General features: G+C 34.2%; 2 protein-coding genes and 1 long non-coding RNA gene across 5 annotated transcripts in view; 2 read left to right on the forward strand and 1 right to left on the reverse strand.

Annotated features, from left to right (window-relative positions):
• Positions 1 to 24,027, reverse strand: part of LOC138696879 (electron transfer flavoprotein beta subunit lysine methyltransferase-like) — a 327,451-nt gene that overhangs the window by 219,354 nt on the left and 84,070 nt on the right. The gene's annotated exons all lie outside the window — the stretch shown is intronic.
• The window catches only part of nahoda, a 334,524-nt gene that overhangs the window by 78,375 nt on the left and 232,122 nt on the right, over positions 1 to 24,027 (forward strand). The window lies entirely within an intron of this gene.
• LOC138696875 (uncharacterized) lies at positions 9,025 to 14,384 on the forward strand. Its single transcript, XR_011331482.1, has 5 exons — positions 9,025 to 9,555; positions 9,662 to 9,912; positions 10,175 to 10,300; positions 10,532 to 10,739; positions 10,965 to 14,384. It is a non-coding gene; the product is annotated as an uncharacterized lncRNA (long non-coding RNA).

The raw sequence follows: 24,027 nt of genomic DNA on the forward strand, positions 1-24,027 counted from the left end.
CGTTTGTGGATTTTCTCCTAACATATTCACATCATTCGCATAAACAAGCACCTGAGGAAAGCTTACTTGCTTACTTACTTACAAATGGCTTTTAAGGAACCCGCAGGTTCATTGCCGCCCTCACATAAGCCCGCCATCGATCCCTCGATCCCTATCCTGTGCAAGATTAATCCACTTTCTATCATCATATCCCACTTCTCTGAAATCCATTTTAACATTATCCTACCATCTACGTCTCGGCCTCCCCAAAGGTCTTTTTCCCTCCGGTCTCCCAACTAAAACTCTAGGCCTGTATGCATTTCTGGATTCCCCCATGCGTGCAGTTCTGCGTTGTGTAACTTTCTCCATTCTTCTGTAACTTCATTCCTCTTAGCCCCAAATATTTTCCTAAGAACCTTGTTCTCAAACACCCTTAATCTCTGTTCCTCTCTCAAAGTGAGAGTCCAAGTTTCACAACCATACAGAACAACCGGTAATATAACTGTTTTATAAATTCTAACTTTAAGATTTTTTGACAGCAGACTAGATGACAAAAGCTTCTCAACCGACTAATAACAGGCATTTCCTATATTTATTCTGCGTTTAATTTCCTCCAGAGTGTCATTTATATTTGAAGAGTCCACTGCAAGAATGATGGATGTCATTTGGAATAAATTTTGCAGGAGAAGCAATTGAAAGTTTGAAATGCTTAGTGCTCAAAGCTTAACTGTGATTTTCCCATCATTACTGGACAATGACTATCAGTGTTAATGACATATAACTCTCTATGTACATTCTATATGTCTTAAGCTATGCACTGACAGTCTTGGTTCATTTTCGACAAGAAAGTGACATCCATCATTCTTGCAGTGGACTCTTCATTTGTTACTGTTGCTTCAAGATATTTGAATTTTTCCACCTCTTCAAAGGATAAATCTCCAATTTTTTATGTTTCCATTTCTGGTCACGAGACATAATCATATACTTTGTCTTTTCGGGATTTACTTCCAAACCTATCTCTTTACTTGCTTCAAATAAAATTTCCGTGTTTCCTCTAATCGTTGTGGATTTTCTCCTAACATATTCACGTCATCCGCATAGACAAGCAGCTGAGGAAAGCTACACTTGAAAATTAATGCCTCATGCTATTGCTTAATAACTCTCTGAGAAAGTACGCAAAGGAATCATTCATAAGCCACGGTACTGAAACTGAAAGTGTTGTCGTAGGAGGGACGGCAGAAGAGCTGAACGCCCTTCTTTGTTGCTGGAATCTAGATGTCGGCGGCCGCCTCTAGGGTTTGACGGTCGTTGACTCTGATTTCTCCCAAGACCAGCAGGGCCGGGCCCGACCTCTATTGAGTTATGTACCGCAACGGCAATGAGACAGGTGAAATCTCCGCGCGGTTTTCTTGATGCTGTCCCCATTGCTTGAAAGTTACGCCTCTGGCGCTTTGGATGGAAAACAATGTCTGTAAGGTGTGGCGATGCTACTCTGCCTGTCCGACGTGAGTCGAGATCCAAAATACTGCTGACATGCCTGTGAAGAATAGTCTGATGAATTTTAAGGGTGTTAACATCACTGCCGTGAGCTTAACATCGCCATCTAAAAGCATTTTTCTCTTTCTGCATCAAGGCAGAGCTTATAGTATTTATTGAGTTCTGTAGGCGAAATGAATTTTTATATCTCATTTTAGATCACTAAGCTTCATCTGATGCTGTGTATACCCATAGTATTTTTTTTTATTGCTCGAAGTAAACGTTCTTAGCATCCCCAATACACAACATTGATCTATACAGAATGAAAGATTTGAAAGACTTGCTGAAATGGGTATCGGGAGTATATCGGAATATATACAGTGATACAGAAGGGAGAGGGAGAAAGCATCCATAGCTGCACCAACTGTACCAATCAGTAGCTGCATTTGCCGCACCGTTAAACATTATCATGTCGCAGTTCCTATGATAGTCAATCAATCGCGCTGTAATTTTTAGGATTAATAGATAAATGCCTAAGGAAAGCATAGAAAAAAAATCGAAATCAAATTCGTTTTTGGTAATTGAAAGAAAGAAGTACTAACTTCGAAGTGACCTGTTCAAAATAGATATTGACACCCACAAAAGTTGATAAGCGGCAAACTTTTTTATTTTACACTTTAGATGGGAGGTCAAAGCGACAGAAATGTTTAGGAAAAATGAAAATTAATTTTAAAAGTGGTTCCTATTCAAAACCTTTACTATTTTCCGTGTTACGGCGAGTTAAACAAAGTATTTTCACCTGGGAGACTTCCGTATGCAGAGTGACTAAACTTTTGTCTGTTAGAACTGTGGATTCTCATGGCAATCATCGCGGTGATTTCAAATTTGTTTCCGAAATGTTTCCATTGCTTAAAATTTCCGAGTTAATCGTGAGTTTTGAAATTTAATAAAAATAATTCTATTGTATAAATAATACTTAAGCTCATTAAATTCCAGTATGGCATACTTTAAAATTCAGAAAAATGTCTTGTTTCAGTTTCCTGCCCTAGCACAAGAGCCATTCCACTTCAGACTCCTCAAGATTTCATATTGCGATCTCCAATTTTTTTTCGGGCACTTTAACTCTGAAATAAATTTGATCCGTGTATATTTTTTTTCTAGAAATCGATTTCGGCAGATATTAAATTACGGAATGTTCGAAAAACCGTTTGTACCAATTCCTGGAATCTATCTCCGACTCTAATCATTCATATTACAGTACATTTTAGTCTTGGGCTCAGATGAGAGGTAAAAATCCCAGTAAAATAATAATGTATTCTACGTATCATGATTTGTGGGTTGTCCACTTCTTTCACTGGACTCCTCAATAATTTCAGAACGAGATCTGTATTTTTAGGTTATTGCCATTATAATCGAGCATGCTGAATATTTATTAATTATATAAAACATGCTTATTTTAATGCATATGTAAACACGGCGTGCTTCATTAAACTATTATTGCCGACGCAATTTCTGGCACGAACGAAACCCTACCACTGGAATACTGTATATCCGCCAGCAACTATGGATGCACTAGCGTGTGCATCTCTTACCCGCGGGTGAGAGACGCTGCCCGAGAGTGTAATGTGCTGATGACCGCTGTCCTAGAGTAAATCCTAAGATAAAAGGAACAAATTTTTTTCCTTTTCCATTTTGCGTTAATTCTCCTTATTTTAGTTGAAAATCGACTTTGTTTCTAGAACTGATTATTATTATTATTATTATTATCATTATTATTATATTGCGCTGTTTTACAAAAGTTTGAAATCACAGAGATTCCAATTCGGGAGCTCCAGTTCCCTTGTGGCATCCAAAAAAATCTCTATCATCATCTCATTTCATCGCGGGTGTAGCGTAGACCAGCCTCCGATGTCGCACCCTGGGCAATTACTATTGGTAAATGGTCTGCACAACAGGCTTCTTATGGATGAATGACGAACAGTCAAGAGTTCGCCAATAGAAAAAAATAATTAGCTCTCAAATTTACATAACAAAGCTAAATTATACCGCAGTCATTAAAATATCATTTTTCTTTTTTTGCGAAAATCTCAATTAAAAGTTATACACAATAGGCCTACATCTTGATTACACAACTTCTAACACTATATCACTTCGGAAAACGTATTATGTGTCTTTCTTGTGCTAGATTTACATTACCTCGTTAACACGTTTCAACCAAAAAGCCAGAAATTAAACACACTAGAACAATACGAAATATATAGACACACAAAAACACATCCAAATAAAATTCTCAACACACAACTCAATTTCAGAATACACACACTCTTTGACTCCACATTACACTACACAAACACACCCCCACAGGAAAAACAAACAAAAGGCGCCAAGACTAGCAACAACCAGTTCTGAAGATGGCCGATAAAAGGCTGAAACATGTTAACGAGGTAATGTAAATTTAACACGAGAAAGACACACAATAGGTTTTCCGGCGTTATTCATAATGTTAAACATATACCGGTGTACTAGCATTTATATCGAGACTCCTCCATTTAAGTTTACGTCTTTAAGATCTTGCTTCAGGGATAGTAAATCCTTGGACAATGAACCAATCCACCCTGTTCTCCGCTACATCTGATCTGATTTATTTTAGCCTCAGGCTTTGAAAATAGACTGAATTCGCAATACGAGTATGTGCTTAGTAATAGAAGGGATGATATGAACAGGTAAGAATGAGATAGTCCAAAGCCACACTTTTAACAAAAATGTTTTTTTTTTGTGGGAGTTCATTTCTTACACATATGAGGAAGCTACTCTTAATATAATATAACAATTACTCAACAAATGACGTAAGTATACACCTAATAGCATTGGACTCTAAATCTTTAATACGCTGCCCTGTAAAATTTTGTCTGTGTGGTTTAGGACTACGTATATCATTCTCAACTCTTCAATTGGTTTCTGTTAGGAAAAGTTTTAAAGTCGATCGCCATTTTATCTTTTTGATTCAAAAGAGAGCCCCATTACTTTTTATAAAAGTTATATTTTATGTGCAAATTCCTGGATAAATTGACTCTTATACACTGAATATGAACAGAGACCGACCAATCTATAAGTAAATATACAATTTCCCAAAGATTGATATTTATGTAAAAAATATTGAATTTAATGTTCAAACCATATTTGAATATACAAAATTTTGAATGTACGGGTAATATTCAAACCTAATTTCGAGTGATTTCATTTTTAAATATAAAATAGAAATAACCTGAATATTAGGCCTAGTTTATGTTATCCACACACAGGATTGGAGACCGTTATAGAAATTCTCTACACAACATGTAAGCACCGATAGAAAAAACTGTAAGTATTGTTAAAATTTATAAAGTTGATGATACAGTCTTTGTACAAATAGTCCTTATACAGTAATGCATTTTGCACGACTAGAGTTAAAAAGTAATGTTTTTAAATGTGAAATAACACGAATTTATACTTTTTTGTGCGAAATAACAACGAAATTAAACAATTTTTTTTACCGAAATTTAAGATTTTCATTCACCGTAAAATAGAATCCCAATCTAAGAAATCGTTGTACACAGACGGGCTGTCCTGAAGCACTTTTCCGTTATCCTAGATGTTGAAAATGGGATTTTTACGCGATCAAATAACTTTCTCTAATACACTAATGAGAAAATAAAAGTTTTTTATGCTCGACCATGCCGAAACGTAGTAATTATACACCTGGTAGCAGACCTTTAATGCATGTCATTAAAGTACACCTACTCATTAAAGGTCAGGTCTTTCAGCCAATGACGACTCAGGTTACAACTGTTCAGCCAATGACAGGTCAGCTTTCTACCGTTATAAAACCGCAAGTATCGATTATTGTAGGATATGCAATCGAAAGAGAATTAGCAAAAAGTCACGGAGGCTGGAAATCCAATACTGTCGCAGAAGGTTATGTTCTGTTACTATAATAATTAGCGTTAATTGTAAATAATATTCAAATAAATTCAATTTGTCATCTCGTTTTTCAATGTCTAATTTAATTTCAATGTTATCTCTGTAGGTTCTTATGGCCTAGCAAGGTCAATGTGGACATCTGTTCCTCGGAAAAAATCAATACTTTCGCGTCTGCGCACATCTCACAACATACGGAACATTGCTGAAGGTCAGATGCAATTAAAATTAATAATATCAAGTTAGAAATATGGTCGAGCATAAAAAGTCGTATGAAACTCGCCTATAATGGTAATTAAGAAGCTCGTATGAAAATCATGAAACTCACTTGCGCTCGTTTCATAAATATCCATACTCACTTCTTAATTACCTTCATTATAGGCTCGTTGCATAATGTACTATTATGTGCAACATGAAAACCGAAAGCTCGTGATACTATTTGGGCGATTTATTTATTTTTGTTGCTTTTAAATGATAGCTCAATAAAATAAACTAATAAGAGTAGACATATTATTTACAAATTAAACAACTCAACATGTGAAACTTATGACGTGTCACTGGCATGACACCGCTTTTTATGCGTGTGTTAGGCCGCTGTTGCTCTCAGGTACACAGTTATCGAATTTCCTTAATGTTGTTTTTATGTCGACAGATGGGCACGTGTCAAGCATGAACCTTAACCAACGCTGTGAGGCCGTTCAAGGACACAAGCGTTTATTTAATTTACTCTTGTATGGTGCTAGCCGAAAATGACCTTTTGTAAACAAAAGACACTTCTTCTGACATTTCCGTCCTCGCTATCATACTTGTTTTCTAGAAACATCGATGTGAAACAAAACATGTGATTTTCTTCAAGAAATAAAATAAATTGGATTCCTGGAATTTGATTATATAATCAGTGTGGAAATATCAAACGTGATGGACATTGGACGTCGTTCACGGCAAACGAGAAAAGCTGACGGGAAGGAGTTGAGGAAGATGCGCTTCTTGAAGTGTTGAAATGCCTTACATATGTTTTTATTTTAATAAGAGGCTTATTCAGTGTGAAACCATGCTTCATTTCTGCCGCAGTAACGGTAACGGGTGTTTCAACTGCTTGGAACTAGTTTCACATCTAATTTAATAAACGTACGCTAAATTCTGCGATTAATTTCTGAGCCCGCAAATTCGTCATGTAGCGGTGTTGGGGGATTAAAACGCGAGCGGTCAGGCGGACACGAGCGCCAAATATGGCGATCCTCATTTAGGCGCATGAGGTTGCCTGCAGCCAGGTTTACTTGCAGTTATAGTTCGAAGATAGGATGACAGCTTGTGTGTACATCGTTAAACAGGATGGGTTAGTTTCAAGAGCATTTCGCGCCAACGTGAATCTAGCGGGACAAAATTAATATAATAACTTATATTTTTATGAAACTTTGTACATTAGTTGCAGGTAGTTTGTTTTGTATACAAATTCTCACTGTGTTTGTGTAAAAGAAACTACCCCATTATAGGTGGTGAATTTAGACTAAATTATCAACTTTTCTCCTATCTAACAGATTTTCATCAAACTTTATACCAGGCCTGCACAAGATTTGCGCTCTCCGAGCCGGCTCACAGCTCATGAGCGGAATGTAGATATTAGCTGCGCTCTATATAAGGGTGGACTGGAAGAAGAGGCGGATCTCGTACAAAATATACATACAAGAAAGTACCATTACGAGTGCTTATGAAATGAATTCCCGTTCAGTGTTTGAAAAACTATCTTGGACAATTATTAATTAGTAAACAAATATTTATTTTACAGAAGTAGCCTAATAGAAATTCTATAGCTACTTAAATGTACAATATCATTTTGTTATATTTTTATTTATCAGGACATCAAAACGAGGTTTTATGCTGTTGGCATCTAAAAGGTACAGTAGCCTACTGATCATAATGAAACATCAGTTACAAATGTTCGATGTCTGCCTTTATTAAAGTTGATTATAGAAAACACTTGCTCACAAATATAAATGTTGAGCCAAACATAGCAATCACAGCCAGCCTGTGTAGACGTGGATATTATTGCTAATGTTTAGTCTTGTAAAACTCAACCAGGCTAGTAATATTATTCAAACGATCTTTAGCCCTTAGGTCACATTGAAGATCAATAAGTTCGAGCTGTAAATCGTTAAATGTTATGTTCCGTCTTTTAGATTCCTCCATACTGTACTGTAGCAGTAGATAAGCAACGTGAAACAGTTACTGAGAATAGGCCTACACACTGCACTCCACTAGATAACTGAGTGGTCGTTTCCCTCTCCTCTACCTATAGCAAGTCTATGTCATTCTGACGTATCTCCCTCTCCGTTTCGGCGAGCGGTATAGGGAAGACCAGGTAACTTGATACCCTAAGGGTGAAACCTAACCATTTTTCCCCCATTACTACAAATGCTAGTGGATTATGGTGATTTTCTAGTTTGAAGGTTGAATTTTCTTTTGCCAACTTCGTTTCGAATTTCGATACTGACAAATACTATAAATGGTAGTGATTTTGTAACCGGTATGTTGGCAGCTGAGGCAAATATCGACAATATTTGCCGGTACTGGAGTTCCATGAAATTAAAATTGTACTAGATTTCTCAGCCGGTTACTGGAAGATAGTGAAATTCGAACTTATTAATAATTAATTAATATTAGTATTAATATTAATACATAATAGTTATGTTATGTGTTGCGTTGTGGTTATAATTCAAGAATAGTCAGATAAGTACGAATGAATATAATATACTTGGGCGTGATAATGCACGTGGGTAATGGATAGAAATATTATTTCAAATTTTAATGAATTTCTTTCGTGTTTAGATTTTTATTACTATGTCAAAAAAATGAAATAGTGTTGCAGTGACTCCTCCAAGGAAGAAAATGTGTGGCATTCAGAGTACGCTTCAGAAATCTGTAGTTCACGTGTATAATGAGTTGAAGAAAGAAGATAATGAAGAAGGAATTATGCTAACGGAGACAGCAATTACAACCAGAATAGGACAATTATTAGGAGTAAGTATTCTTAAGCATACATTTCAAAGTGGTATTCAGTTTTAGGAGTTTGCACTAATAATTTCATGATTGTGGTCAAACAAAACAAATTTTTAGGTTAGGCCTAATGTTTAATCAAGTCAGTGATTTTCATATTGCCAAACTAAATACATTTAAGATACTGTAATACTGCAGTAGGTGATAGCTTAAATACATTTACAAATTAGACGAACAAGTACGGTAATCAAACAGCACGAAAGTAAATTTCCAGTTTTCTCTTTTGGTATTAAATTAACCGTTCAGATCACAATTTACATGCCACATCGGCCGAAGAAAATACAAGTCATATTGTAATTATTAACTTGATATTGCAGCAAATATTACATGAATGTTGGCCTGTTATGGTGCTTAAAAATAATTCAGTTTTATATAATAACTATATAACATACTCTATAAAGCATAGGAACGTTGACTCTGGCTGAATAATTTATTCATGACTGGTCTAAGTAATATTAAATATGGTGTTTCTTCAGAAAAGCTACCCCACCCAAAGTACTTGTTAAGATATAACACTCGAGAGGACGAGGACGCACTACTGGGAAACTAACCATTTCTCTTCGTCCTGGACCTCTCGCATGTTATATTGGTAATTAGTAACAAGTTTGAGGGAGGGACTACAACAATGCATTAGAATATACAGGTAAGTGTCAAAGGATTTTTGTGCTGAAAGTATTTGTGGCTGTGCACTAAAACCACGTGTTCATCACTATGTAAATATCACAGAAATCAATTAAACAAAATAAAATTATGCCTTCTTTGGTGTAGCTTTTCTGGAGAATTACCTAAATATTAGCCTACTTAAACCTATCGTAGACCCAACCTAACATGTTGATCATTTTCTATTCATATAGCTGTAAATGTTGGTATTATGCATGAATTTTATGATATAACAATTTTTAGAAGTATTATGTTATTGTTTGTTATTACAGCTTGGCTTAACTACAGCCACGAAAGTGATAAATTCACACAAGGGGACCCCACTCGTGACACCAGGAAAACATAGACTACGTAAACATCCAGTGACTGATGCTGATGATTTTACGAAAGATGCAATTGCGAGATTTATTTATGACAAGTTACATAAAGGTAGGGAAGTTACAGGAATTATTGTGTTGATTTATGCAATGTAATTCTGATATTAGTCATAGGCCTATGTATAAAAATATGGCATAATTTTCATTTACTGTTACAGGGGAAGTACTAACAGCAGCAAAAGTTCTGAAACATATGAATGATGATTATGAAACATATTTATTTAGAGTATCCTTATCATCGGTGAAAAAAATTTTGAAAGAGATGAAATTTCTATGGAGCAAAGGGGATCCTTATACACATGTATGAGAAAGTGATGTTATTCGTTTTTAAGAGAATATATAAGAAATGTGGAGCGTGAGAACCCTAAACCCGTAGTATTCTTGGATGAGACTTGGATTTTTATGAATGGTAAATTTCAATGTATTGTGAGACATTGAGTGATTGAATTTTTTACTAACAAATAGATTAACACTTATGTGGAATATGAAATTGCAATTAATATAGGCTACTAGTAATGAATTCAGGTGGGAACAACATGTTTTGCAATTAATAGTTTCATATTATAACTAGAGGTCAGTTATAAAATTCTTGAACGGTTTTCCTGTCTTTAAAATTTTTGTGTCTCTTAGAGTGTCAATGTGAATTGCTTTTCTCTCTCTGTTTTTTTAAGTATGATCACCCACTTATTCATGAAATAAACCAGGTGAAGTTTCCAGTGACATGAATGGTGTTATTCATAGACCAACAAATGAGGGTGGAAGATTAGATGCCGGAACGAAAGGTGGATTTATACTCGGTAAGTTATATTGATTTATATTTTACATAAATTTGGCAAGAGTAATTTTTTAAATCAGGGTACAAAAATATAAAAATTGGTGACTAAATAAAAACGTGGGAAAGCCTTTCACCAAAGAGGATCTCATGTCATGTCATGTCATGTTATGTTATGTTATGTTTTATTTTCTTTATTTAAATGCTGTGAATTCATGTGACGTAATTATATGCCCAGGTATAATTTTTATTGCAGGTGCTGATTTAATTTTTTCATGCAATTGAAAGAAAAGTCAGGACTACCATAGTGCTATGAATAGCCCTGTAGTTGAGAAGTGGGTGCAAACACAGTTGTTGACCTGAGAACATTAGGGCAATGCGTTATTGTCATGGATAGTGCTGCATATCATAGCAGACTTGTGAAAAATCAGCCAACAACAAAATGGAGGAAAGAACAGCTACTGGTGATTGCAACTGAATATAATAGATTTGTGGTACTAAATGATAAGAGTTGTACTAAATGATAAGAGTTGATGGTGTGAAATCACCTTTTGATATTACATTGCAATATTAATTTCCATACTTTACAGTCATTATTATTATTATTATTATTATTATTATTATTATTATTATTATTATTATTATCTTTACTACTACTACTACTTATAGATGCTACTTTTTTCTTTCAGGTGAAATTGAATCTACATAAGAATCCTAAAACAACAGAGCCTTGCCAATTACTGTTCTGAAGCGGCCTTGTCTTATGTGTTGTGTCTATATACAATTAATTCTTTCAGTTTTTTTTCCCCTTTAATGTAATGAAGTTGTTGGTTGATTGATACCAAGTGTTCAGCAGTTGATGTCATTTATTATCTTGCACTCCAATATTTAACCAGATGATTGAAAGCTGTGTAAAGTTAAACAGTCAAGACAATGATCCATATCTTCATTGAGATTTCAGAAATGGCATGGGGAGATTGTGAAATATCAGTTCTTTGTAAATATTTGAGACAATCATGGCCTGTGATAATATGAGTACTGCCACTGTAGATTTTCATAGAAGTTCAGTTATTAAATTAGGTGTATTATTTTTACTATGTATTGTACTATATTTTTGTTTCGCTTAATTGATGAATTATATATGCTGTAAATTGAATAGTAGACTGTAGGTCTATAGCTTAACTGATGAATTGTATGTGCTGTAAATTAAATAGTAGGCTGTATACCACAAGTGATGAATTGTTTATGCTTGTAATGTGAAGTAATTTGCATGATATTTATTATCAGTTTCTGTATATTTCAACTGATTGAATTGTTTATACTTTTAAATTGAATTAACTTGCTTGCTATGTATTATATTTTATAGCTTAACTGATGAATAATTGTTTAGGTTTGTCAATTTAATAATCTGAGTGCCATGTACTTCATATTTTTAGTGGAGCCACCAATGTAGCTTAGTCGGTAGACTCGTTGGCCTGCAAATTCAGAGCTGCACTCGAGGGTAGTTTGGATCCCCCATTTGGTCTGATTAGTTGGTTTCTTCTGAGGATTTTCCTCCATCGTGGAGCAGATGCCGGATGGCCTATTGCAATTTTTTCATTTGCTTTAGAATCATTCCGATTTTTGTTACCACATTGTCATGTACTGATCTTGTTATTCTTTTAACAGTGTGGTAAGATGCAGGTATAGATAACCTTACAGTAATTTTGCTACCTTTCAGCTACCTCATTACCTCCCACTCCATAAAGTTCATGGATCCACGGAAGTACCAGTCGTCGATGTAATTCGACCATTTTGCTTAAAATATTAAAACACTGTAAAATATTGAGATTTCATGCTGTTACGTCCATTACTGCAGCAAGAACATCTGATTTTGAATCTGATAGTATGACAGCCTTCTCAGATTTATGAAGTCGATACTGGAGATTTTGTAAGCTTAAAAGTGTATCTAAATTTTCACTATCAAAATTAGTCAGTGTTTGAAGTTAGTTAGTTAGTTAGTTAGTTAGTGGCGTTTAAAAAGGGTGCGTCAGCTACTATGGCTATTTGCGCCCTTATCTAAAATCTTTCACTAAACACAATACAATAACCAGAATGTTTAAAAAGCTAAAAAGCGTTGTCACGGTTAAAATGGGGCAAACAAGTGTTTGAATATAATTCCCTGTAAAAGGGAATATACTGGTATTGTACTACAACACCACTACATCTATGGCTTGGTAAACAGGATCCATCTATAAAAAATACTGTATGTAGTCACTCACTGACCAGATCATTTATCGTTTCTAATGATTTTTAAAATGTCTGGAGAAGTATCACATTTCTTAACATCATCTGTTAAAGTTAACTTATATACTATTCATTTTGAAATAACTTGGGATTGTGTTTTATTAGTAAAGTTTCCCTTAATTGAGCAAGTTTGAGTTCTCCAAGTAGAGTCAAAAAGTCTGTTGGGATTTTGGCTCAGTTTATTAATATTTGTGGACTGTGATTTTTTGTTCTAGACAACCATATTATCTGCAAATGATGAGATTATCATAAGATCTATTTCTTTAGTTAGACCATCGACATTAATATTGGAAAATGTATTCCTGAAAACAACAATGTGGGAAGCCCAGATGAATCTGTCTCTATTTACATATTTGTGACAATGAATCAAATAATCAAGTCACTGACCCAGTGTAACACTTTATCATGGACACCCTAAGTTTGCAATTTCTTAAGTGATTTATATCTACAGAGCCATATGATCCTTGAAAATAAATTAAAATTGTTAAGTTGTTTTGTTTTCTGTTTAAAATATCTTTAATATCTTGACTAAAATTTAAAATCTGTCCATTTGTTGAATGCAATTCTCTAAAGTCAACCCAATAAAATGAAAGTTAGTTACTAGATTCCAGGAACCAATTCAATCTATGAAATCATCTCTTCCATAATTTTGGCTATCATACTAGTAAGTGGTATCTGTCGATAACTCGAAAAGATATTAGTTGAATAATTGCTTTTCAAAATTGATGTTATGATAGATTTTCTCCAGACAGATATTGTATTTTAGATGAGATTACAAGATAAAAGTAGTGAGTTTGCTTGTTTGCCAACATGTTTAAGAAAATCAGCATGTGTATTGTCTGGACTTGGAGATGTTTTGGGTCTTATGTTATTAAATTAATAGTAATATTCAGTTCTTGATTAAATATTGTTATATAAAGTAGATAGTAGATTTAATATTTCTTTCAGTTTTTCCTTAATAGTCTGACGTACACAGATAAAACTAACAACCACACCACCAACTAATCTAATAGAAATTAAAATATAATTAAATGTAGAAAAAGTAATTAAAATTATAAATACACGTAATAAACCATAACCCCCTAATTTCAACAATATACTATTTTATTCCCTTTTACAGCTTGTAGATAATTATTAATTATAGTTATTACTTATTAGCATAATATTTATTGAACTTATTGGCTATTTCACTTCGTTTGAAAGATGTTATTGTGTACAAAAAGCATTTTTTGATGACCGTTTCATGCTGTATGTTGTGTATAAATCTATGATTTCTGGCCATCTGTTCTGTGTAATCCATCTTTTGTATAGAATTAATAAAATATTCTTTTGGTAGTAATTATTTTATTAATTGAGTATTTAATTTTCACCAGCTCACATTTCTTGAATCATTTGTTTTTTCTTATTTAAATTTAGGACACAAGAGCCAAAAAGAGACTTCACAGTTATGTATCATACATTTTTTCAATGACAGACGTGGAGTTGCAGAAATAATAAGTGTAAGTGTAGCATTATTAAGCAATTTACAAACAAATGAAATCTTTAAAAAGGTATCTAGAAGTGAAATTACTTATGGCTTTTAAGGACCAAAATTATTTTTGTAAGTTGATTTATTATTATTTCAGTTTTAGCCTAGTTGTATTATCCATTTCCTTACTAATTTCAAAAGATAATCAGAAGTTCATTCGAATTCCAACCAAAAGTCAATTGGTTATTAATTTATCTACCTTTAGGAAGTACAGTATATGTACGCTGGAATCTTTGAAGTGAAGTGACAATAATTTAATTGGTCTTGGAACAGATTTGATTCTTGAATATTATATACTATACTTTGTTGTATATTTACGTCTAGTAACCTATTAATGCTAACACTAATAATAATGTAAAGGAATAAAAGAATAGAACATAGCAATACATTTCTCATTATTATTGAAACTATTTAGAATAACCTTCCAACATTAAGGTAAAGTACGGTGAGTAAAGAAGTCATTCAGTACATAGGATCGTGATTTTACTACATGTGGTGATATCTGGTAACAGTTGGCAACACTGACAAGGCGGAAATATTTGCTGTTTGGGAACTGAACTTACGTGATCCTCACTATAAACACCGTTCTCCCGCTCCGAAGGAGCGCGCGCGCTCGTCGAGCGCTGTTTGTGCAGGCCTGCTTCATACAGTAGTTACTAGTACAGATTTGTTTCCTATAAAACTCCCGTTATATTTGTGTAGAAGGACCTACACCATTATACAGAGTGAATGTAGAAAAAATTGTCAACTTTCTCCTATCTAACAGATTTTCTTGAAACTTTATACACTGGTTATAAATAACACATTGTAGTTATTAGAGGAGAAAAATTCGCTCCGGCGCGGCGTCGGGGATCGAACACGGGTTCTTGGTTCTACGTACCAATCGCTCTAACCACTGAGCTACGCCGAAGTTCAATCCACAACACCGGATCGAATCCCCCTCCTCTAATGTTTTTACCTTTGTCAGTAACGTCATTTAATCTATACTAATAATAAAACTGTAGCCAAAATTTTTCTGGTAATTTTCGATTTTCCAAAAATAATTGGTGTTAACATGTATAATTAACCACCCTGAAACCGAAAATCGCTTTTTTGAAATTTTTGTTTCTATATCTGTCTGTCTGTCTGTCTGTCTGGATGTTTGTTACCTTTTCACGCGATAATGGCTGAACCGATTTATATGAAAATTGGAATATAAATTAAGTTCGTTGTAACTTAGATTTTAGGCTATATGGCATTCAAAATACTTTATTTAAAAGGGGGGGTTATAAGGGGGCCTGAATTAAATAAATCGAAATATCTCGCTTATTATTGATTTTCATGAAAAATATTACATACCAAAAGTTTCTTTAAAAATAATTTCCGATAAGCTTTATTCTATACAAAATTTTGATAGGGCTGATATTTAATGAGATAAATTAGTTTTGAAATTACAATAACAACGCCATCTAAGGCGCTGTACTGAAATAAAAACAAATGACTTCGTCTATAAGGGGCCTTGGACAACAACAATCGAAAGCTATTAAACATAGCCTAAGAGAATGTTTCTGTGTTTGAATGAAGTAATATCGGAAGCTAATTAATTGTTTAATTATTATTTCACCATTGGAAAGTGTAGTTTCTCTAGATGGACATAATTCTACAATGTTATTACAGTAACTTCTGAAACATATAGCAAGTAATACAAAGTATACACATTAAAACTAAATGATATGTCAATCTTCATTAAACTATGGTTGCATGTAATAACAATTTAAGAAACATGTTAAAGGAATTGTCATTGCACCAAATGATTGCTCTCTGGACCAAAATGACCGCATTTTAATTATTTAAATACAATTTAAATTAAGTAACATATTAAACGATTTATCCTTCTATCAAACACGAATGTTCCCTGGATCAATCGTCCTATTTTAATTATGTAATTACTTTATATTTATTTCTAACAGGTGCAGCGGAGCGCACGGGTACGGTTAGTATTAATAATAATTTGTGGTCTGTTTCATTCTGTTGGGAATGCTGGAAAATGGAAATATACTTACATTAGAGCAGACTGTTTTCTTAAGAAATTGGCGAATCATTTGAAGGATATTTTCATACCATTTCCGTTATGTTTCCAACGTTATATACGTAAGTTTACAAATTAGTTTATTGCGCCTACATCCGGTTTCAGTTCTCATACGTAACACTTGTCTTGAATGAGAGCGTCTCATACAACACGTACTGTCTTTGCAAGTTATCTTGAACCTTACATCCCCTAAGTCTGTCTTTGGAACTGCTCGGTACGGCGTGTACTCATCAACGTAACGACACGGCAAGGATGCCCCTCCCTCGGGTAACGTGACTCTTTTCAAAAAACGTTGGTTCTTTTACTTTACGGCTCTCTACTGTAAAAGAACTTGGTTCAATACAGACATCAACTTCTCTCGATACTCCGGTTTTGAGAGGAGAACATAGTTTCGTAGCAAGCTTTAATTAACCTGTAATAAGTAAGTATTTAAAATATAATCGTGTGTACACTCTTCTCTCATCCGGGCTGAGGACCGGCATTGGAGGAGTTACTACAGCTACTTCTATACATTATATAGGCCTGCATGACTTACACCTTCAGCTAATATGTACATATTCTTATAACAATATTTTACAGGCTTATTATTCGAATTTACATTAATTTACAATCATACACAATCCATATCCCTATCATTGCTGCCATCATCGCTTGTTCCAAAATTAACTATTTCGTCAATGGCATCATCCATTCGGAATTATCTTCTTAATCGTAGGTACTACTTTCTGAATACGATAGAATTCTTCGATTGTATCCCGAATAACATGTTGATCGAAGTCGTCCACTTCAACTTTACATAAGTCTAATTCTGTAATGAAATAATATGTTTAGTAGAACTATAAGAAAATAATAACTTGCAACAGTAATTCATTATGTCGCTCTCAATACACACACTATTGTACATAACTATTATAGCAATAATTTCTAAACATTACATACCTATTCTTTCCCGGAGTAGTGTGAGGTTCACTCGGTTGTAATTCAATATTATTTTTAATCCTCTTCACGGAACTAATACTTTTGCCAGAATATTTAGCCGCTCTCTCATATTCCTTAGCAAGAGGTTCCAGCAAATATTTGTTTAATTTTTCCTCCTCGCAATGCTTAATTTTATTATATTTGCGATAATTTCTCTTTCTCGGCTATGGATAACAGCGTTACTTTTTCTCCGCGGTGGTGTGATTTCACCATAATTACTACCCTGTGGTTGCTGCTCCATGGTAACACTACTGGTACGCAGTGAAGGAAATAGTACAATGTTTCTTGACAAGAGATTATGCTGCGGAGCATGCGCAAACAACTCAGTCGGCTCCACCCACGTTACGCGCTTCCTTCCCTCTGCCCCTCTGTCCTCGCTCAGAAGGTTCAAGATAACTTACAATATCAGTACGCCCACTCTGATGTCAAGGCCAGGTTGTACATAAGATATTATTTTACTTTCTCATTATCTGAAGAACATTAGTTACCGGTGCTTTTATTTTTACGAGATTAACCTGGGTTGAATTTCTGAATTTCTGATTAATGGGGGTAACAAAAAGGATCTTGTAATATGAAATGCAATATGATGCCATAATTCTCGCCTTTCTTATAGATGTTTAAGTTATGGCGTTCCTCATTGTTTTGTGAGAACAATTTCGAATCATCAACGGCAAGACAAAAGTAACAACATGAAATCGACTATATTGCAGTGACGCTGACTGGTTGAAATTCAACGCACTCCTGCACTGCAGTGGTAAACTGGTAATAATCGCCCAAATGAGCATTTTCATTCTTCCTTTCTCTACTTTCTTTTTCTCTCTCGGCTGTTTTCATCAATCTTAACAAAAACAAGTTGACGAATGTCAACTTTTTAACGTTCGACGAAGAACTTCTCATTTCATTCATGTCAATGTTGACAAGTTCAGTAAAGGAATTTTCCCTCCAAACATTTAAACATTTCCAATCTTAATAAATAGAAAAAATTATCACTATTTCAAAAGCAGAATTCTATTATTATTATTATTATTATTATTATTATTATTATTATTATTATTATTATTATTCATTAAATATGTAACAATATAATAAGTTTCTTTGAAGATAATGGCCTAATAGAGCAGTAAATTCTCTAAAAATCATCAACAATATAACAATTGAGGCATTGACATGGGAAAGGTCGTAACTGCCAAAAATTCGAATTTTTAGGTTTTTCATTGAGGAGGTAGTAAATGGCCATGCCAATGGCACAGAGAAGGTAGTATGTCCGTATGTAATGAAACGAAATTGGAAACGTAGTCACTAGATGTTGTAAGTTGTATGTGCACAGCTGTTGGCGCGGAGAAGGTAGTAACTCCTTTTACAACATCAGAGTGTGTCTAGACAAAAATGGGCTGATAACTGTGCAGGGCAGAATAAGAATCGGATGATTCTAATGGTCCTGATTTACATTATTGCCAAGAAACATTTTGATTCAGTGGACTTGAAATTCCTGGTTTCAGAACATTCCTACATGCCATGTGATAGGGAATTCGGCATCATAGAGAAAAGAAAAAAAAAAAAGATGCAAGACCATGGTTCCAGAAGAGGTAAGGCCTAATAATGTAATAATGATGAAGGATGAGGATTTCTTCGACCTTTCTGCAGAATGTGACAAGTTTTTTAATACAACTCCTATCAAAATTAGCACCCTCAACTGGATTAGACTCTCAAGAGCTGATTTTCCTCTAATAAAAACAAGACAGTCATTTAATGACCTTGAAATGTGGACGGAGCACAGGATTTTTAAGAAAGGACAGTTATTCACGTCAATCACTAACTTGCAGTGCTTGCAACGCCTTGAAAGAAGACCAGTCGTTCCTGATGCCAAAAAGAGAGACTTGTTATCTATGTTAGACTTCCTCGATGAAAAGTATCATGCATTTTACCGAAAAATTTGTGCATAATGTATAAATAACGTTAATTCTCAGTTTGGCTAAGGAGTGATTTCAATGTTGTATTTTCATAAAATAGTATTTCACAGTTAAATCTGTGCCAGACATTTCAAATTTCATATGTAACACAAACATGAGTGTATGCCTTTCATTTAAAGCAGTTTCTGTAATAATGTAAGTGAGAAAGTGTTCATAAATTTGTTTTTTGCTTCCCCTGAAAAATTTTGTTTTTGGCAGTTACTACCTTTCCCATGTCAGCGCCTCAATTATTCTCCTTCAAAATACTGTTCAGAAGACGTCTAAAATCACTGACGTGAGTACAATTTTTAATTGTGCCGTTCAGAGCAAAAGTGGTGTAAGTCAAAATTGGGTAATGAGGTTTAAAGTAAAAATTCTGTAAAATACAGCGTAAAGTAGCAATTAATATGTCCTTCTTGCTATCCACTGGCTACTAATAGTTTAAATAAATTGAATATTAATGGTTACTTTGCGCTGTATTTTACAGAATGTTTACTTTAACCCTTATTATTAATTTTTGACTTACACCACTTCTGCTCTGAACGGCTTAATTCTTGAAGTAATTTATTGTGAATTTTCACATCTAAGAAAACGTGACCTTTAAAGATTTCGGCGACATACAAAATTACCAATTTTCGTTGACCTCTATGATCCTAATATAGTCACATAAAATATTCTATCAATATTCTGCTAGTTATATCAACGTCATTCATTTACTAACAGTTCACTAATCTATACTAATAATAAATCTGTAGCCGAAATTTTTCTGGTAATTTTCGATTTTCCAAAAATAATTGGTTCTAACATATAAAATTAACCACCCTGAAACCGAAAATCGCTTTTTTTTAATTTTTGTTTGTATGTCTGTCTGTCTGTCTATGTTTGTTACCTTTTCACGCGATAATGGCTGAACCGATTTACATGAAAATTGAAATATAAATTAAGTTCGTTGTAACTTAGATTTTAGGGTATATGGCATTCAAAATACATTATTTAAAAGGGGGGCCTGAATTAAATAAATCGAAATATCTAGCTTATTATTGATTTTTATGAAAAATGTTACATAACAAAAGTTTCTTTAAAAATAATTTCCGATAAGTTTTATTCCTTGAAAAATTTTGATAGGACTGATATTTAATGAGATAAATGAGTTTTAAAATTAAAATAACTGCCATCTAAGGCGGTATAATGAAATAAAAACCAAATGACTTCGTCTATAAGGGGCCTTGGTCAACAACAATCGAAAGCTATGAAAGATAGCCTACAGAGAATGTTTCTGTGTTTGTATGAAGTAATATCGGAAGCTAAATTAACCGATTTGTATAATTAATTATTATTTCACCATTGGAAAGTGTAGTTTCTCTAGATGTACATAATGCTATAATGTTATTACAGTAACTTCTGATATAATGTAATGTAATATAATATAATATATAATGTAATGTAATATTATATAATATAATTTAAGTTATTTGAAGGGTTCAGAACCATAGTGGGCCAAGCGCCATTTACTGAATACGTAGAAAACAAGGGTTAAAATGAAGTTATTACCATAATTAAATGGAAACATATAACAAGTAAAATAAAGTATACTATACACATTAAATCTAAATGATGTCAATGTTCATTAAACTATGGTTGCATGTAATAAAAATTAAGAAACATGTTAAAGGAATTGTCATTGCACCAAAATAAATGAGTGGTCTCTGGACAAAAATGATCGCATTTTAATTATTTGGATGCAATTTAAATTAAGTAACATATTAAACGATTTATCCTTCTATCAAACACGAATGTTCACTGGATCAAATGTTCTATTTTAATTATGTAATTACTTTATATTTATTTCTAACGGGTGCAGCGGAGCGCACGGGTACGGCTATTGTCGTAATATTTGTAATTAGTATTGCGAAATTCCGTAGATATTAAAAAGCATACTGAAGTGGCGAGGGTAAATTAGAAAAATGTTTTCACATTATTTGTTATTAATATTCAAAAGAATTGTGAAATAACAGTAAATATGCGCTTAGTAATTCAATAGAATATTTCCCGTTTTTTTTTAAATAAAAAATTCCATTTTCTCTCCAGGAATATGCATTTCCCGTTTTCCGAGAAATTTCCCTCCACTTGACAACACTGATTCATGTTCGTAATCTCTGACATCGATAAAAATCGTTGGAGAACATTACACGTTACAAATTTCGGTCATACGGCTTCCTCCCTTTTTTTTATTTGCCTTTGAAATCGTTATATAAGAACTATAATAAAAAATTAAGGAAAGCTGCGTGTAACATGTAGTTTCGGGACACTGCACAAGGCTAGGATCCCCCATTTCATGCATTGCAGTTCAGATAATCGGTGTGCTGCCTTGAAAAGAGTCGTTAAAGATCTAGCTAGAGCTTCATTGTTGTTTAGCCGTCAGAGGTACACGTCGCTAGCCGCGCAAACGAAAAGACGTTACCTGTGGAATTATGGCTGGGAGAAAGCGGCGTGGGAAAGAAATGTAACTTTCTTTGTTAATTTAATGCAAGAATATTCTTCTATAACATTTTTCACTGCCCCAGGTGGTACTGATTCTTGTTAAATTGTGATAAATTCAAGAAAATTGAACAACCCATAGGTAGCCTACATGCTGTCTCACGATCACATATAATCAGCAGTACAACGGAATATGTTTTTTATTGCAGCATTTATTATATATTTTTTGGAAATTTATCCTTCAAAGAGGTGGAAAAATTCAAATATCTTGGAGCAACAGTAACAAATATAAATGACACCCGGGAGGAAATTAAACGCAGAATAAATATGGGAAATGCCTGCTATTACTCGGTTGAGAAGCTTTTGTCATCCAATCTGCTGTCAAAAAGTCTGAAAGTTAGAATTTATAAAACAGTTATATTACCGGTTGTTCTGTATGGTTGTGAAATTTCGATTCACACTTTGAGAGGAGAACAGAGATTAAGGGTGTTTGAGAACAAGGTTCTTAGGAAAATATTTGGGGATAAGAGGGATAAAGTTACAGAAGAATGGAGAAAGTTACACAACACAGAACTGCACGCATTGTATTCTTTACCTGACATAATTAGGAACATAAAATCAAGACGTTTGAGGTAGACAGGGCATGTAGCACGTATGAGCAAATCCAGAAATGCATATAAGAGTGTTAGTCGGGAGGCCGGAAGGAGAAAGGCCGAGACGTAGATGGGAGGATAATATTAAAATGGATTTGAGGGAGGTGGGATATGATAGAGACTGGATTAATCTTGCTCAGGATAGGGACCGATGGCGGGCTTATGTGAAGGCGGCAATGAACCTTCGGGTTCCTTAAAAGCCGTAAGTAAGTAAGCATTTATTAATTATATTTTGGAACTTACTTACAAATATGAGAAATTCAATATGGGAAGTTTTAATGTGTAATTTTCTGTTTAGTTTCTTCAACTGAATTTATGAAACAATTATTCAGAGTTTCTGCAGACAGTAGAACTACAGGTTTGTTACTATCAGTATTTTTTAGTTTGTTTATTAACGACCAGGTAGTTCTACTTTTGTTACTAGAATTTTCTATCAGACTGATATTTTTATTAATTTTAGATTCGTTTACTTTCTCTCCATATACTAGTTTTCTTTGGACATAATACCTCAGCTTAGCACTTTCTGACAGTTTTTTTATACACATCGTAACTTAACCTAAGCATAATTCTGCTGATTAGATGCGTGTAGATTCACTCCCCTTTCCCCTGATTCGCGAGTTAAATTCACAGCAGAGAGTCTTGGGTTTACTTTGCTTTTTATAAGGAATTCTTAACATGAATCACAATGAAAGCTAAAAGAAATAAAATGCATTGTAAAATGATGATGCAGATGCATATGCAATTCCTGTTGTGCTGTAGCTCTTGGTACAGCAACGATGCAGACATGACTGCCGGAAGAACGCAACTTTCGAAGCTCGAAACCTTGCTCCTCGAGTCCGAAGTCCTTTACACAGCCGCGCTGGAAACGGGACGGGTTCGGGGTATGGAAATACTGCTGATCCGGGAGTGTCAAGTTCAACAGCCACTTAGCTGGTCTGGCGGGTTCTGAGCGCGGAGAGTTCCGGACATCACGCTGCAATTAACGCCCACCTGTGCGCTACAGCGCTCTAATTCTCGGCATCTGCGATCGATTTACAGTATTTACTGTTGGTAATATCATATATACTGTATCTTGGGCCAAGTACGAGTATGTTTAGTCTGTTACAGTCGAACTTCGATATCTCGAAATACTTTCGGAAATGGATAATGCTTCGAGGTATCGAATTAGAATTACAGGAGATGTAGCCTACTAAAAGGTCTCTATTATTATTATTATTATTATTATTATTATTATTATTATTATTATTATTATTATTAGTATTATTATTATTATTAAAGACAAAGTATATGATTATGTCTCGTGACCAGAATATTGTACGAAATGGAAATAAAAAAATTGGAGATTTATCCTTCCAAGAGGTGGAAAAATTCAAATATCTTGGAGCAACAGTAACAAATATAAATGACACTCGGGAGGAAATTAAACGCAGAATAAATATGGGAAATGCGTGTTATTATTCGGTTGAGAAGCTTTTATCATCCAATCTGCTGTCGAAAAATCTGAAAGTTAGAATTTATAAAACAGTTATATTAACCGGTTGTTCTTTATGGTTGTGAAACTTGGACTCTCACTCTGAGAGAGGAACAGAGATTAAGGGTGTTTGAGAATAAGGTTCCTAGGAAAATATTTGGGGCTAAGAGGGATGAAGTTACAGGAGAATGGAGAAAGTTACACAACGCAGAGCTGCACGCATTGTATTCTTCACCTCACATAATTAGGAACAGACGTTTAAGATGGGCAGGGCATGTAGCACGTATGGGCGAATCCAGAAATGCATGTAGAGTGTTAGTTGGTAGACCGGAGAGAAAAAG

The sequence above is a fragment of the Periplaneta americana genome, chromosome 3 (assembly GCF_040183065.1).
Source record: "Periplaneta americana isolate PAMFEO1 chromosome 3, P.americana_PAMFEO1_priV1, whole genome shotgun sequence".
Classification (NCBI taxonomy): Eukaryota; Metazoa; Arthropoda; class Insecta; order Blattodea; family Blattidae; genus Periplaneta; species Periplaneta americana.